This window comes from Pteropus medius, unplaced genomic scaffold (assembly GCF_902729225.1).
Source record: "Pteropus medius unplaced genomic scaffold, Ma_sr-lr_union100, whole genome shotgun sequence".
Classification (NCBI taxonomy): Eukaryota; Metazoa; Chordata; class Mammalia; order Chiroptera; family Pteropodidae; genus Pteropus; species Pteropus medius.
In genome coordinates, this window is record NW_024349519.1 from 13,827,238 (window position 1) to 13,843,019 (window position 15,782).

Here is a 15,782-nt window from a genome sequence, read left to right on the forward strand (position 1 = left end):
CTGTCAAAATTTTTTATTTCAAATATCCATTTGAAAAAATTTTCAAATAACTAAATATTATAAACCACTACTCAACTTGCCTTAAAATTTTTTGATGTGGAGGTGCCTTTTATATGCTATTTAAAATGGAATTTAAATTGTATTAAATTCAATTGTCCAAACCAATCAAGACTCTACAGGAAAATACTGCATTGTTTGTTCATCTTATAAGCCATGTTATTATTTACCTTATTTATTATTATCCTGAAAGCAAATTGGCTGAATTTCGACACACCACTGGAATTCAGAAGAAAGTTAATACAGACACTTTTCAAGTCAAGGATAGCACATGTTTGATCCTGACTACTAAGTGATGGACTGCAGATGCAATGCTGAAAAGGATTATCAGGATCAGCATGAACACTTACTATGATCAATTAATTAGGTCTGCCATGGACACAGGCAACATATACATGACATATTTCATTATCCCTAGTATGGATGCTGTTGGTCAGGCATCCCTGGATTCAAATCCTGGCATCACCACTTATTAGCTATATGATGTTAGAAAAAATACTAGTTTCCTTTGCACTAAAATAGGAATGATAACACTTACATTTGTAGAGATAAATAACAATGAACATGAAGATTTAAATACAATCTGGCATGCAATAATCACTTAGCAAAAAACAACTATTATTAGTATTACTATAGAAGTTTGAGTCTTTTAAAGCTCATTAGTGACTAATCACTGAATATGATCTTGAAATAGGCAGGTCCCTGTCAAAGTTTGCTACTGCAGTGAATGAGCTCTTACTCAGCAAGTCACTGGACATATGGCACCATCTTGGCTGTGGCTGCATCTGCTGAGCAGAGGCACTGGTAGCTCAAACAGGGGACAAGAACCCAACTCTACAAAGTAACAAAGGTCCACTCTCTCAAATCCCTCAAACCAGTGCTACAGGTCTGAGGTTTGCAGAGAAACACACCATTCACTCCAAATGAGGTTTAGAAAAATAATGGTTACAAAAATAGAACCATTTTATTCTTCCTGGGACCACTTACCTACCTACCAAGTATAGGATAAGAACTGGTAATTACACTCTTCTAAGAATTTAGAAAGAGTCGTAATCTAGGCCTACTCAACATTGGCCGCATTGAAAGAAAAAAAAAAAGACTTCTATCAACACGAAATCTACTTTAATGACAAAGTATACACATAATGAAGAAAAGTCTTTAAAAATTTAAAGTTAGTTAGAAAATGCTTATGATATATAACCAGGAAGAATAAACAATATAGCTAAAAGGACACTAGGTCCTTTTATTATAAAAGTAAAGTTTTCAACAGTTAAAAACAGTGTCAAATCTTATATTATTTGAAATCCTAACTCCGTGATTATAATTTCTAATGAACAGGCTTGGCCACTATTCCAGGTCTTATTACATGATTTTACTGAGCCTGAGTAAATCTGACTGGAAAGCAATAAAAGTGGAAGTACACTGGATTTTAAGAGTCAGCAGATCTGGGTTTACTGCTTATTTTAACTGTGTAACCCTGAACTCCTTTAAATCCATGCAGGCTCATTTCTTCATCTGCAGAATACTGGTAAGAATATTTTTCTCATTAGTTTGCATGTAAACATCAACCCAGACTCACCTACTTAAAAGAGTTTTATGAGCACTAAAGTGCTGCCCCATTAGGAAACAAGAGAGAAGCTAGGAGGGAAGTCCTGTGGGCACACCACACAAGAGAACTCTGCCCTTTCTATTAGGCCGAACTGCCAAGCTCCCTGAGGACGAGCCCATGCCAACAACGAGTCCTGGAGATAACACGCTGATTCTACGGAAATCTCATCGTTTTTTTTATTCTGAGAGATACACATTACTTTATTTTGAGTCTGTAAGTTTGGTTGGAGGGACAGAGCACAAAGATGCAACAAACTGCACAGCTCTTAAAATTCCCATGGAAGGAAATATCATGGATATGGAATGCCCAAGAAAAAGCAAATATGGATAGTAATCGTAGTCCCCACAAATTTTTTTAAAAATTGCAACTCACTTACATGATTAGTAATAATAAAAATAATACAAGCAGCTATGGTTAGTGGTCTGAGTGATATACTGATACGAGGCCAGATGGGGAGATTACTGCTATTCCTCTATCTTCAGAAACACATGAAGTCATTTACAGCCGATGAAAAGAGGCTAAATAACTACAATTCACACAACCAACACTCAAGTATTCATTGCCAGTTATAAAGCTCTTCCGGGAAGAAGAGATTTGGTTTTCTCACTTCTTAAACATTAAATGCCTGACAGTTTTATATTAAGTACTTAAATATGCCAGGAACTGCTCCTAGTGCTTTGAATGTATCATTTTATTTAATTCTCATAACAATCTTAAGAAATAGGTACTATTATTAGCTCTACTCTTAGAAGAACAAACCACGGCAAAGAGAGTTCCAAAACGTGCCCAAGATCCCACACGTAATCAGGGGAAAAGCTAAGATCTGAATCCAGGCAGCTCAAACCTTGAATATACTCTATCGTCTAAGAAAATAAATAAGCAGAAAATGCATTATACTTGTTTCCAAAGCTTTAAAGACACTAGGTTATAACTGAAATTTCACAGGTCAGTCTCCGTTTATTAGCTAATTAAACGTGTCATCATATTTACTTGACTCAGGTATTTGAGGGATTGGAGGTAAAGCAGCAGCAAGGGCCTGGAAGGGAAACTACCACTCTCAAAAATTATGCTGCTCACCGGGAAGAGGAAAGCTCTTCTAGGAAACCTCTAACCTTTTTGGAAAGCAGGTTCTGAGAAAATTTGCACGGGGGAGCCGGGGGGGGCCTCTTGATTCTGTAATACAGACTGAAGTCAAAAGTCTACTATTTTTAATAAGGACTTCTTTCCACGGACACGTGGCTGAATTGACTCTTAGACAGAAATGGAGCTGACATAAACCAAAAGAGCATCAGGCCTCATCCCCCCAAAAACTATAATAAAAACCTCTGTCGTACTGTGACCAGATTTATTCATATGTGGCTGCAAAATATAAAGATAAAACTTTCGCAGTGAAATACTCTAAGATCTAAAAACTAAGATCATTAGTAACCTTTTATTTCATTTATAATTAGTTACAGACTTCTTGCCACTTCAGTTTTCACTGTGAACCACTTTTTTTTTTTAGCTTTTTTTACTTTTTATTTATTTTTAATTTTTTTTAGGCAAGGCAACCCTTGGTTGACCTCACAGATTGCAAGGACCTTGTCAGCTTACAATCCCTTATTTTTTTTATTTTTTACGCCTACAGCACCTGGTCTTACTAGGTGGTCTCCCATCCAAGTACTAACCGGCCCGACCCTGCTTAGCTTCCGAGATCAGACAGAATTGGGCTTATTCAGGATGGCATGGCCGTAGACTCACTGTGAATCACTTTAAAATAAACTTTCTCACTTTTAAGTCTCATAATCAGCAACTTCCCAATTATAAAAGAATCGCTGACCTTATATCTAACGACCTTCACCCTTTCTCTTCTCAATGTGTCTGCTGCTTGCCCCTATGGACACCTCTTGATGGAAGCTCCCCAGAGCCGTCTTTGTTCATCTTTCTCCACCATTCCTTCAGGTGACTATGCATTTTGTACACAATCACATATGCACCATCTGTACACGTTTGGTCCTACATGTTCTTCATAAGAGAATTTGTCAACTCAAATAGTATGATCAAGATGGTGCATGATTCTTTGTTATACCTTTATCACTACAGCTCCCTCTGAGGGGACAATCATGGGACCGCACGACAGTATTATCCTGGACACAAAGCCCTGAGAATTCTCAGGGTTCTGTGGACATTGCTGTAAGGTGTCCTTTGGTTTCTGAGATACGAAGATGGATAATTGCTCAGTTAACCTTAGAAGATCTTTCTCAGATCTGCACTGGACAGAACAAGAAACTCAATTTTTAGGACTAACGAAATGAGTGATAACCTCCTATCACCTACGGATTCCAAAGAGAAAAAGACAAGATGGTACTAGGGTCCTTAAAACACTTAAAATGGCAAATGTACTAAGCTGGAGAAGGGCAGTTTCTAGTCCAGGCTTCATAAACAGGATTGGTCCTAACCGGTCTTCCTGCTGTCCCCCAGTTCCTGCTGTCCTTCCTGTTAGGTCTCCAAAAGTCCCTTGTTGTTGCCCTTTTGTTGCCCAAAGGTCCCAACCAACCATTCTCTGCTCTGTCCCATGACTGTCAATAGAATTGTGTAGACTAGAACTTTTTTTTCTTCTTCACCAAGTCTTCCACATGTTCATTAGAGTTGCTGAAGTTGATTAGATATTAAGGAGGGAGGAGAATATCAGACTAAGCACATGAAATTAATTAATCTCCAACTGGTGATATAAAAAGAGATAACTAGGTCAAGAGAGCTTTCCTACTGTCCCTTAAAAAAAAAAAAAAAAAAAAAAAAAAACTGGCAGGCACCCATTCTCAAGACCAGGAGAGTTAGGATGTAGCTAGCAAGGTGCCTAGGGTTCAAACTGTAAGGGGGCATCATTCTCAACTGCCAACACTGAACTTGATTGACTTTGAGGGTGAGTGCCTCCACACATTTTGTGCCCTCGTAGGTGCCTCATCTTCCTTATTCTAAAGGCCCTGAGCCATTCTGCCTACAAATCAAAATGGTTAAGATGGCCCCAGTGGATAAGAAAAACTTTAGCTGCTTTTAAGTTGTGACCTATGGAGAATCAATTGGTTCTACCTTACCTTCTAATTTCCCACTAATTTCAAATTCAATTTCTGGCTAAAACTTAAGCCCTTGGCTGGTGCCTGACCAACTTTCCTAAACAAAAAAAGGAACAAACACTGGAGAGTGAAAAAGTCTTCTGTCCACAAGGCCTCAAAATCTATTATGTATCAGTTAGCTATTCCAGAGCTATGGCATACCAGACGTCTGGAAAACTAGTGGTATGGTCAGCGGAGCCCTGTGGCTAACCAGCATGCCAGCCCACTTCTATTAACTCCAGCATCATTACTCTCTTCATGGATTTTTGTACTGCATTAGAAAATAAATACGTAGCCATATAATGCCACTTAAAAATAAAATAGCTTTATTCTGATCCCACTTCCCCTACCAGGTATCCTCCATTTCTTGTTTCCTGTTCATTTTCTCACCTCCCATCTCTATTGAGCTCATTCCTGTCAGGCTCTTACCTCACCACTTCACCAAAATGACCATAATCAAGGTCAAAAATCATCTTCATGTTACTAAATCTAAGAGCCAAAGTATCACTCCTTATTCCTGATACACCTTCTTCATTTGGCTTCAATTTCCTCCAGCCTCTCTGGTGTTCCTTCTCAATCTCTTATTCTCTGTGCTTTATTAATGTTTGAGTATCCCAAAGCTCCGTAATTGGTCTACTATTTTCTATTTACATTTACTTGGTGATCTCGTCCAACTTTATCATAACTTGAAATACCACATACTTGACAATTCCCATATTTATATTTCTTGCTCAGACCTCTCTCTGACTTCTGCCTCACATTCAGATGCCTATTCAACATTGCCACTTTGATGTCCAGTAGACATCTCAAACTCAACATGTCTTAAAAGGAACCCTCGATCTTACTTGCCAAATCTCTTGCACTTACAACTTTCATCTCAGTTCAAAGCAACTCAAATGCATCCTTTTAGTGGCTTACGTGCAAATGCCTAGTTAACCTTGACCTCTCTCTCTCTCACAACCATATCCAATCTGTCAGGAAATCCTATTAGCTCCTACCAAACCCTCGCACCTGAATTACTGCAGCAGCCTTCTAATGAGTCTCCTTGCTTATACTCCTGTGCTTCTTCCACCCGCAAATAGACTTTTCTCAACAGAGAAGCCAGAAAAAGGAGAAATAAAAAATAATTATAACAGACAGACAGGAACTTAAGTATGTAAACGACAAGACATAATGAAGTAGCATTATGGACACTTGCACCTATACCATGAATGCAGCAGTTCTAGGTGCAGACTGCTAACAGGTATGTTGATAAGAAACTCAAATACTTCAAGGGGCATTGTCTGTCTGTGCTAAGTTGGGAAACACTCCTTCTTCCAGATCTGAATATGATTTTCCCTTAATTTACATAATAGCAGTATTCCCAGCAAATTCATTATATATTAAGACAATGAAAAAATGCTTTATGTATACATGTAAAAAGTTTGGTTGTGGCTTTGCAGTAGGAAAAGTACAGTGGACCATTTTAATGCCATTGTGTGGGACTGTCCTGTGTACTACAGGATGCCTGACATCTCTGTCACCCATTTACTAAATGCCAGTAGCATCCTTTCAATCACTATGACAACTAAAAATGCCTCACAAATTTTCCAAACACCTGTGATGGTAGAACCATTCCTGCTTAGACACACTTTTGTAAAAATAAAGTCTACGATCCTGTAACATATCTTGACTTTGTAGTTTGATCAAAGGAAATGTGAATAATCTACTGAAAAGCACAAAGTGCCATCTATTTTGAGTGTGGAATTACAATTTACTCAAGAATATCAATTGGTTTTCAGCCCAGATAGCCCCCTTGTTTTAACATGTTGGTCAGGCTGGCTTTCTTGTGAGATGGGGTGGGCTAATGATGGCTGGCAGAGACACATTATACATAACTTGAAACCTTGGAAATGCTACTGCTACATAAAACCATTTTGCAGTAGAAAACAAATAGGGAAGTACTAGTGTATAAGAAAGAACACTGGACTGATTGGAATTAAGAAGATGTGGGTGTAATTCAGGCTCTGTGAATAAAGAGATATATTCACCTATTCAACAGATCTTTATCTACTTGGCTAGGTACTGGGACCACAAGATGAACAGAAGAGTTTTTGCAGTAGAGACTGTGCATAGAGGGAGCAAATATAGGTCTCCAACTTGGTGTTGGTTTCTTCGACCTCAGATTTGAATCTTCAAAGTGCTTTCCAAGTAAAAAATAAAGTCAAGATTTTATGTGCATGCTTGCAATATGCTGTGGTGTAGCACCAGGAAAATACAAAATGAAGCAGGCAAGATAGTCCTAGAATTAAGACTAAAGTCGTCCATATGGCATTATTTTCTTTTTCACATAAGGATATAAACATTACCAAATGAAATAACCATTTTGTTAACAGTAAAAAATCACTTTTTATTTCTACTTCTTGATATAATAAAAAGATTGAGAATATACATTCAAATGATCCTTGGGAGCAAAACAGAATAGAAATGGTAGTTAATATCAGCCTGTTTATCTAAAGCAATCTTTAATCATTTCATCTCTCACACAATTCCCATTCTGACAAGGCAACATTTGCAAAGAATTTGGACAGTAAAATTGTCTAGTGGTAGAGCAGCTAGCTCACAGGAGAAAATATTAACAAAGTAAATGGTACATTAGATCAACTGGCTGGAAACAGTATATCTTTTAATGTTACCTATTTATATCTAATTTTTAAAGTAAGAACATTTGAAAGTAGCGATATCCTTTTGAAGCATGAGAATGTTAAATAATTTATTGAGATTATACAGAAATGATCAAGAATAAAAAGCATGAGTAATTTTCTCCTTAGAGATATCTAAAGTTTGTTATTCTAAATCATTAATACTTCTATTTATCCTTCAACCAGGACTCTGGCTACCTTTAAATAATTTTAATCCTTTCGATTACCATAAATCCCAGAGCTCCTAAAAGAAAAGGCTGTTTCTATCAAACTAGAATAAGAATCCTGTTTTTTAAGCTAGTCATGTCCTTCCCATCGATGCTCATATTCACACCTAATGTACTTGTTTACCCCCAAACCTTTCTAGGCTTTGCATATACTGTTTTCTAGTGCATTCTAGAAGGCCTTCTCCCCACTCCCTAAAGACTTCATACCAGAAAAAATAAACTTTAAAACAAAGGTTACAACAAGAGACAAAAAAGAACCCAGTAATCCCACTTCTGGGTATTTAACCAATGAAACCCAAAACACTACTTTGAAGGGACATATGCATCCATTTGGTCACTGCAGCATTATTTACAATAGCCAAGATATGGAAGCAATCTGGGTGCCCATCAATGATGAATGGATAAAGAAGAGGTAATGCATACGTACAATGGAATATTATCAGCCGTAAAAAAAGAATTAAATTTTGCCAACTGCAACAGCATGGATGGACCTAGGGGATATTGTGCTGAGTGGAGTAAGTCAGAGAGAAAAAGATGACATTATTTCACGTATATGTGGAATTTAAAGAACAAAATAAATAAACAAATAAAACAGAAACAAACTCATAAAGAAAACATTTTGATGGTTGCCAGATGGGAGGGGGGTTGGGGAATGGGTGAAAAAATTACAAATTAGTAGTTACAAAATAGTCATGGGGTTGTAAAGTATGGCATAAGGAAAAGAGTCGATGGTATGTGATGACTGTGTATGGTGTCAGATGGATGCTGGATTTATTGGGGTGAATACTTCGTAGGTTATTATGTTGTATACTGGGGCTGACGTACCACTGTATGTCAACTGTAATTGAAAAATAAAAAATTTATTTAAAAAATCTTCAATACCTGCGAAGCACAATAAAGCAAAGAACAATACAACTAGGTATGTGTGTACACGCACACGCACACGCACACACACACAGAAAACCTATTTACCTTTAAATACTTGGCTAAAATAATATCCATAAGCAGCCTTCCTTAACTTCTACAAGTTAAAGTTCTTCCCCATGGGCACCCATAGCACCTTCTTCATTCCGCTATTGCATAATTTATGACATGACTGTGATTTACTACCTAATTCCCTGTAGACTCTCTGTAAGCCTAAAGACTGGGCAATGCCAGGTGTGAATACAGATTTGCTCATGAAAGAACTATGGAAGGTAACGGTGAAAAGGCTTTGATCCCTTTGCAAAGGATCCGAACCTTAACATCTACTACTTCCTCTAGTTTTGCAGCATTAAAAGTCATTTATAAATTATAAGGAAAACACATTTGGTATGTGTATTGTCAATTAGTCTATCGATTTTCAAGGTTCTGTCAGATTTTTTTTCCCAAGGAAGTAAAACATCTCTGTAGCTGAGACGCAAAACAAGTGCCCTTAACTCACACGAAGTCTATTAAATGCATATAAAAATTCATACCTGAAATACTTACAAAAAATTTCCCATTTAAACTGATTCATCCAAAAACAGGAACGCACAAGAGGTAAAAAGCATACCACAAGAGAGTTTACAAGGGAAAGTGGGTGTGGTTCGACACTATAATTCATGTCTTTCAATGTCAAGAAGTGCTTAATTAAAACAATATAGACCAACCCTCCATCATAAACTGAGGAACCACATGTGTAGTTACTTATGATTACCACGTACAATGTCTAGTCAAATGGCCTATAGAGATACATTTAGGAAATGTGAGAAGTAAACACATAAAACAGCAGAAACATCTGTACACAAAACTTATCCAATAGCACAGCTAAGGCAATTTATAGTGACGGAAAGGAGAATTAACAGGTATCCAAGTTCCAGATATATTAAACAAAGGGACACATTAGTCTTTATTATTTCCAGGGAAACTAGGCTCTACACTTCCAGAAAGCACAATACTAGATGCACAGGTTTAAACCATAGTCTAACATGAATGGCAACCAAGAATGCAGTCTCTTCATCCCTGCCCAGTGACTCAGATTATCCCCTTGTTATTCATTTCCATGTATAGTCCATCTCAATAAATATATCTTTTCAGTTAATATTTTTTTTTAAGAAGGCATAATAAAATCTTAGGCATCTGGATTTTAAAAAAACTTCAGTTTCAAGTTTCTGAATATAAATATATGTTTTAGAGAATCCATAATAATTTAAAGTTAATAATAATCATTAGTTTCCTATGGTTCTTGGAGATAATCATCATTAATACTTTTGTATATTGCCTTCTCAGTCGTTCTCTATGTAAATATACTTTTAAAAATACAAGTGACAATATAAGGACATTATAATTTATATTATGTCCTTATATTGTCACTTTTTAGGTTACTATCATTTTCCTATTTCATTAAATAGTTAAAAAAAAACTAGATAACTAGGTAGGTAAGTAGGTACATAAGTAGACTGCTGAGCAGTCTACCTTCTAGTAGCATTATATGAGCATTCTGATTACATCGGTCTTTTTATGTTAACATTTTATGTATAGGCCACATTGTCATGTACTTTTTAATTTAATAATATAATGTACCAAATATGATATTTCTTTGTTAAGTATTAAGTTTAAACAAGTCTTCAGGTCTATCTCTGTTTATATTCTTTTTTGAACTGTTTACAGAGAACTACAAACTAATTTTTTAATTGGGCATTGACTATTTAATTGGGTAGTGATTATACTGACTTGAAATAATTCTTTATATATGGCTTTAACTCTATTTTTATATATTACATATAGAGAGAATAGTTTTTATGATTTGACATATGCTAAATTTATTTTTAATGTAATTACATGTATGAATTATCCCTTTTTTTAACCTTTGCTACTATATCTTCATTTATCTTTCCACAAAATCCATCAGCTATTCATGGACATTCTCTTCTAGTATACTATTACTATACTTTTACATTCATTATTTGTAATGGTATTTTATCAATACAATATTCTTCTGAGCTTTCTCTTCCAAGTATTTGTCCATTCTATCAACATCATAATATTTTTTAATTAATATCTTCTTTATATAAACATTTCTTGGCTCTTATTTTTTCTACAAAAATGAAACTTAGAATCACTGACCTGTGAAAAATTACCACTAAATTTTTTATTAAAATTATATTAAACTTAAAAAATTAATATAAAAAGATTGAAAATAATTAATGAATTGTCATATCTAGAAACGTGAGTCTCCACATCCTCGAAGTAAAGTTTAATAGTTTCCTTCGTATGACGTTCACATTTCTTATAAAGTTTAATCCTCGGCATACTTTTTGTTGCTACTAGAAATGGATTCCTTTTTCCTCATATTTTAACTGGTTATTTATTCTTATATAGATCATATTACATTATTTATAATGGAACCTACACTCTGTTAGTTCAGCTGATTGTCTTGTGGATTTTTTGTTATCTACAAATAGTTTTATCCTTCTTTCCAATAGCTCTCTTTCTCAGTTCTTTTTAAAACACTAGCTGAGTACTTCAGAGCTATTTTAGATAGCAGTGAATATAGTTGGTTATGTTGCTAATTCTAATAGAAAATAAAATTCTAGTGTTTATTAGTATTTTGGCTCTTGACAGCATGATCTGAATTTTGTTTAAAAAATTACAGATATTTCCCATAAAATATTAACAGTAGGTATTTCTAATAATGAGTGGTTTTATTTTCCTTCACATTTTGCCAGTAAATGAATTATTTAGGTTTCTAAATCTACCTTTATACTCTTTACAATTCAAGTTTTGATTTTTTTTAATCATCCATTTGATTATATTTTCATATGTGGAAAAGAATCTAAAAAGTATTATCACTTTTTAATCTACAGATAACTAGTTACATCCTATAACTCCTAATTTTGCAAATTTTTTTTTTATTATTAATTATAAAGTCTTCCAATTTCTTTTCTAAGCTTCCTAAAATGAATGGACACACAACCTACCTCCTTACTTCTATTAAAGTTCCTTGCTCATGGAGAACAATTTAAACTGCAAATAATCTTGGTTAGCAATCATTATCTTGCAGAATCCAAGAGTGAAACAAGTCTAAACAAGCTTTCTCTTCAGAAAAAAGATTCTACTGTCCTTTGTGAAAGATAGCGAATAAAAATAATGTCTGGATACATATTTCTCAAAGTAAATGTATTCTAATAAAAATAATATCTCATGTTGTTTATTAAAATACAGTTGTGCTTAAGACTACAGTACAAGATGCCATAAAATAAAAATATTAACAATTTGATATTAGGAACGTCGTAACATTCCCAGATCAGAATTCCATGAAAACTAGATTCCACTACTCTTAATAATAAGACTTGTATTTAACAATTTCTTCATATCCTCGTCAAATCCTATTTCTTTCATTTTCATTAAGTAACCATTATATTGAACCCATCTTGCCATTTGAAATAATGAATTTGAGATACATTACCAAGAAATGTCAATTTCAAGTATAAATAGCTAAACTTTTTCACTTTTACTCTACACCAGGAAAGTTTCAACATGCTAAAAAATGCAAACTGCTACCCATCTTCTAAAAACAGAAATGAAATAATTAGGTCACAATAGATGGCTCCTTTCTTGGAGGATAAGAAAAAGAGACGATGAATGCAACCAGAATGTTTATTGTCCCTGAAATTCTTCGGGCCTGGATTCCAAGTGTGATTCTTGATGTAGGTTACTATGACAACTTAAGTTACAGAAAATGTCCCCTCTTCTACCAAGTTTTCTCCACAAGATCATTCCAAGCCTCCTAAAATCTGTGTGCATGAATTACCTGTAATAACAATAAACATTTTTTTACCAGTTTTATTCAGAAATGCCCCCATTTAAATCCTGAAAACCAAGTATAAGCATATAAAAAATAAAATCCATTAAGTCTACACACACACACACACACACACACACACACACACACACACACTCTTAAAATATAAAATGTTGAGAGTATTCTGAAACTACTCCCCATTATCAGAGGCACAGTATATTACCACCATATGCTTCATTATAGAAACTATGGGAAATTACTTGCAAGGCAGTTTTGAATCAATGAGTATAGAGCTAAATCCTGTTTATCACTAATGCTTTTTACAGGAAGGTACCAGAACCAGGATGGGAGAAGACTGCAGTCCTATTTCAAGCAGAAAGAGATACAAATAAATAATCTGTAAAATCTTATTTTGTTTTACCAAATAGGATTTTAGAGAAAATATGAGATTTAAAGTTTGATCTCAAACAGTTCCAAATTGATAAATCTAACAAAGATGTCTTGTGATAAAGTGAATTATTCTGTCATCATTCTCTAAAAAAAAATAATGGCTAGAGAGAAATTGTATCATTATGGGAGAAAATGTGATTTAGTAGAGATATTAGGATTGCAAGACATTAAAAATTTAAAGTAGCTCCACACACACACACACACACACACACAAATATATAAGGTAGTTTTACAGTGTAGCAATACTGAGAATTTAAAGCTGGTTTTGTTGCTCATTAAAGTTAAAAATTAGATGCTTCCTTCAGAAAGGCTTAGAGAACTCACATACTTAGTAGCTAGCACAGGCAAAAACGTTTTATAAATTTCATGTATAACTACACCCTAGCCCAGGAGCCCTTCATTTATATAACACAAACAAAACTTCATTTAAAAAGGAAAACAAAAAGCAGTACGCTAAAGGAGCCTCTTTGCACTTGAAGTCAAGAATCAAGGGCATTTAATTTTTAGCATACTGAGCTTCTGAGAAGAAACAACAGAAATGAAAACTCTTCAGCAGCAAACTCTAAGCAAATCAGACATCTCCTACCTGTATTAGTGAATAACTACTAGTTTTTCAGAGAAACAAAATAAAGTTTTCAAACCCAAATGTACACAGTCCCTCAACATTAAACTTGAACCACAATTCTTTCTTGGTATAACTTGCACATAAATCCTCCTACACAGAAAATAATTCATGTATAAAAGAGAGATTTTCAGAAGAGCTTCATCAATAATGGAAGCCAAAACTAAAATTTAAGTAATTATCTAATCATGGAGAGAACTTTAGTCGGTTGAGCTACATAATAGATTTTTTTCTTGTCTTTTTCTGACTATTACAAATAGAAGGTCATTACAAATAGCAGGGCTCAACTAGGATTTCTCAGCTCTTACATGGATACAACAAAACTGCCTTATTACAATCAGACTATCATTTACTCTCAACACTTGTGGCCTTCTAGCTCTGATTTTTGCTAATCCAAAAGCAATGTAGCAGAGTCCATAGGGGAACTGAACCACTGAGAATATGAACTTGTTGCTTTTTGGAATCCGTTCTTTCTACACAGTCTAGTAATTACTAGAAGGCTCTAAAGTTATACTTTTTTATTTCAGGGGGAAATTAAATTATGTCAGACCTTCAAAATCCATCATCTAGGCAAAAATGCAAGCACATAACTTTTGCAAATGAGAGACTAAGGAATTTATGAGACAGCACGCTGGTTGGTGCCCTTAAAGAGTTTATTCACCTGTAAAATGTGAACAGTTTATTCATAAGTGATTCACTTACTACAAACAAGGTCAAATTTCTTTTTTTCCTGGGACCAGTAAGTCACTTTAATGTTCAAGAGACATGAGACGATACACATCAAGCATACAAAAAAGTGGAAAATCATTTAGTTGTATATTTTAACCTCAAGGGATTTTGTGCGCCGCCCCCCGCCCTTTACCCTTTACATAAAGGAGCCAATTACTGACACTACTAAAGAGATAGAAGCTCAAACTATAGGCTATATGCCAGACTTATCAAAACCTTCTAACTTTTCACTGTTAGAAATACATAGGTCTCTGCTTTAAAAGAGGCTGCCCATTTAAAGCATTAGTAGCAGAGGGGAGAGGGGAGGGAGGAGGCGGGGAGGTGGACAGGGGGCGATTTAAATAATTTCTTCAACTAAAAAAATTAATTAATTAAAAATAAATAAATAAAATAAAATAAAATAAAATAAAATAAAATAAAATAAAATAATAAAATAAAGCATTAGTAGAGTAGTGCTCAAGAAGCCGAAGAGTAGTGATACACCAATTTGCAAAATTTTGCTTTGGACTTCAAATGTGGAACCCAAAGCATGTTTTATGATGCTAGTATTAGTTACCATCACTAACCACGCTTAAACTTATCTAAATAAAGGGTTTACAAATGATGACTTCTTAAGAGTTCACCAGTGAACACAATCTCGAAAAGTCTCCCAAACTTTAAAAAGTTTTTTTTTTTTTAAGTTACTGTAAGTGATATTCTTCTAGGATGTGTGTAGAGTACAAATTTACAGACTCACCTTGCTGTGCTGGAGTTCCCAAACAGGAGTGTGAGGTAGTCCTGAGGAAGGGTGGAGCACCAGATAGGTATTCTAGGAGGAGATACACAGGCACCTGAAAAGGTACACAGTGTTCTTACAGGCCTGGCTAATTTTTATCTTAAAAATGCTAAATCGTTAAATGCTAAATGCTAAATGCTAAAACTCATAATCATTAAAGAGCAAAATACACAAGCTTTCAGCTTCAAATAGTTTTCCCAAAAATTTTTCCTCCCTTTTCCAACCCTCCCCTTCAGTCATTTGAATTGTAGGACTTGTCGGGTGGGTTTGTTTGGTTTGGTTTCAATTCATATTTTTGTGCCTTTGAAAAAGGAATTTCAGTTGTTTCTTAAAATGGTCATTTGATGGGCCCAGGGTGTTCTAGGAAAAAGTAAGCCTTCTTTTTCTCTTGACCAAAGCTCCCTGCAACGCCACAATAATTTCTTGAAAGCAGTTTAGCAGTTAGACATTTGGAAAATTGCCTAAAGCTAGGGCCTAAAAATGAAGTTGCAGGAGAGAGCTCAGGTTTTCAGTCCTAAAAAATAAAAACAAAAACACACCACACTTTTCCTTGGTGAGTACCAAGCTCGACCACTGGCTGACCTAAGAAAGAGGGTAACTTGGCACCAGTTCTTTTGACCATTCTATTGCCTAATCCTGTGAGAATGTGAAACCCTGCCATGACATTAGTTATAAAGAAAGCCTAAGAAAGAAATCTTGGCTACAAGACGAGAATTGACGCAATTCTTATGTCTGCTACATTCAGACTATGCCCTTAACAGATGCTTCTGCATTT

At 35.1% G+C, this 15,782-nt stretch overlaps 1 protein-coding gene and 1 pseudogene across 2 annotated transcripts in view; both read right to left on the bottom strand.

Annotated features, from left to right (window-relative positions):
• Nucleotides 1–15,782, bottom strand: part of RASSF8 (Ras association domain family member 8) — a 96,613-nt gene that overhangs the window by 55,989 nt on the left and 24,842 nt on the right. The window contains exon 1 of one of the 2 annotated variants that reach the window (XM_039882459.1): nucleotides 14,969–15,062. The exons of the other annotated variant lie outside the window; for it this stretch is intronic. The gene's annotated coding sequence lies outside the window, so the exon portion shown is untranslated. Of the gene's footprint in view, nucleotides 1–14,968; nucleotides 15,063–15,782 lie in introns of those variants that run through there. 2 annotated transcript variants of the gene reach the window in all.
• On the bottom strand, nucleotides 3,285–3,402 carry LOC120618698 (uncharacterized; annotated as a pseudogene).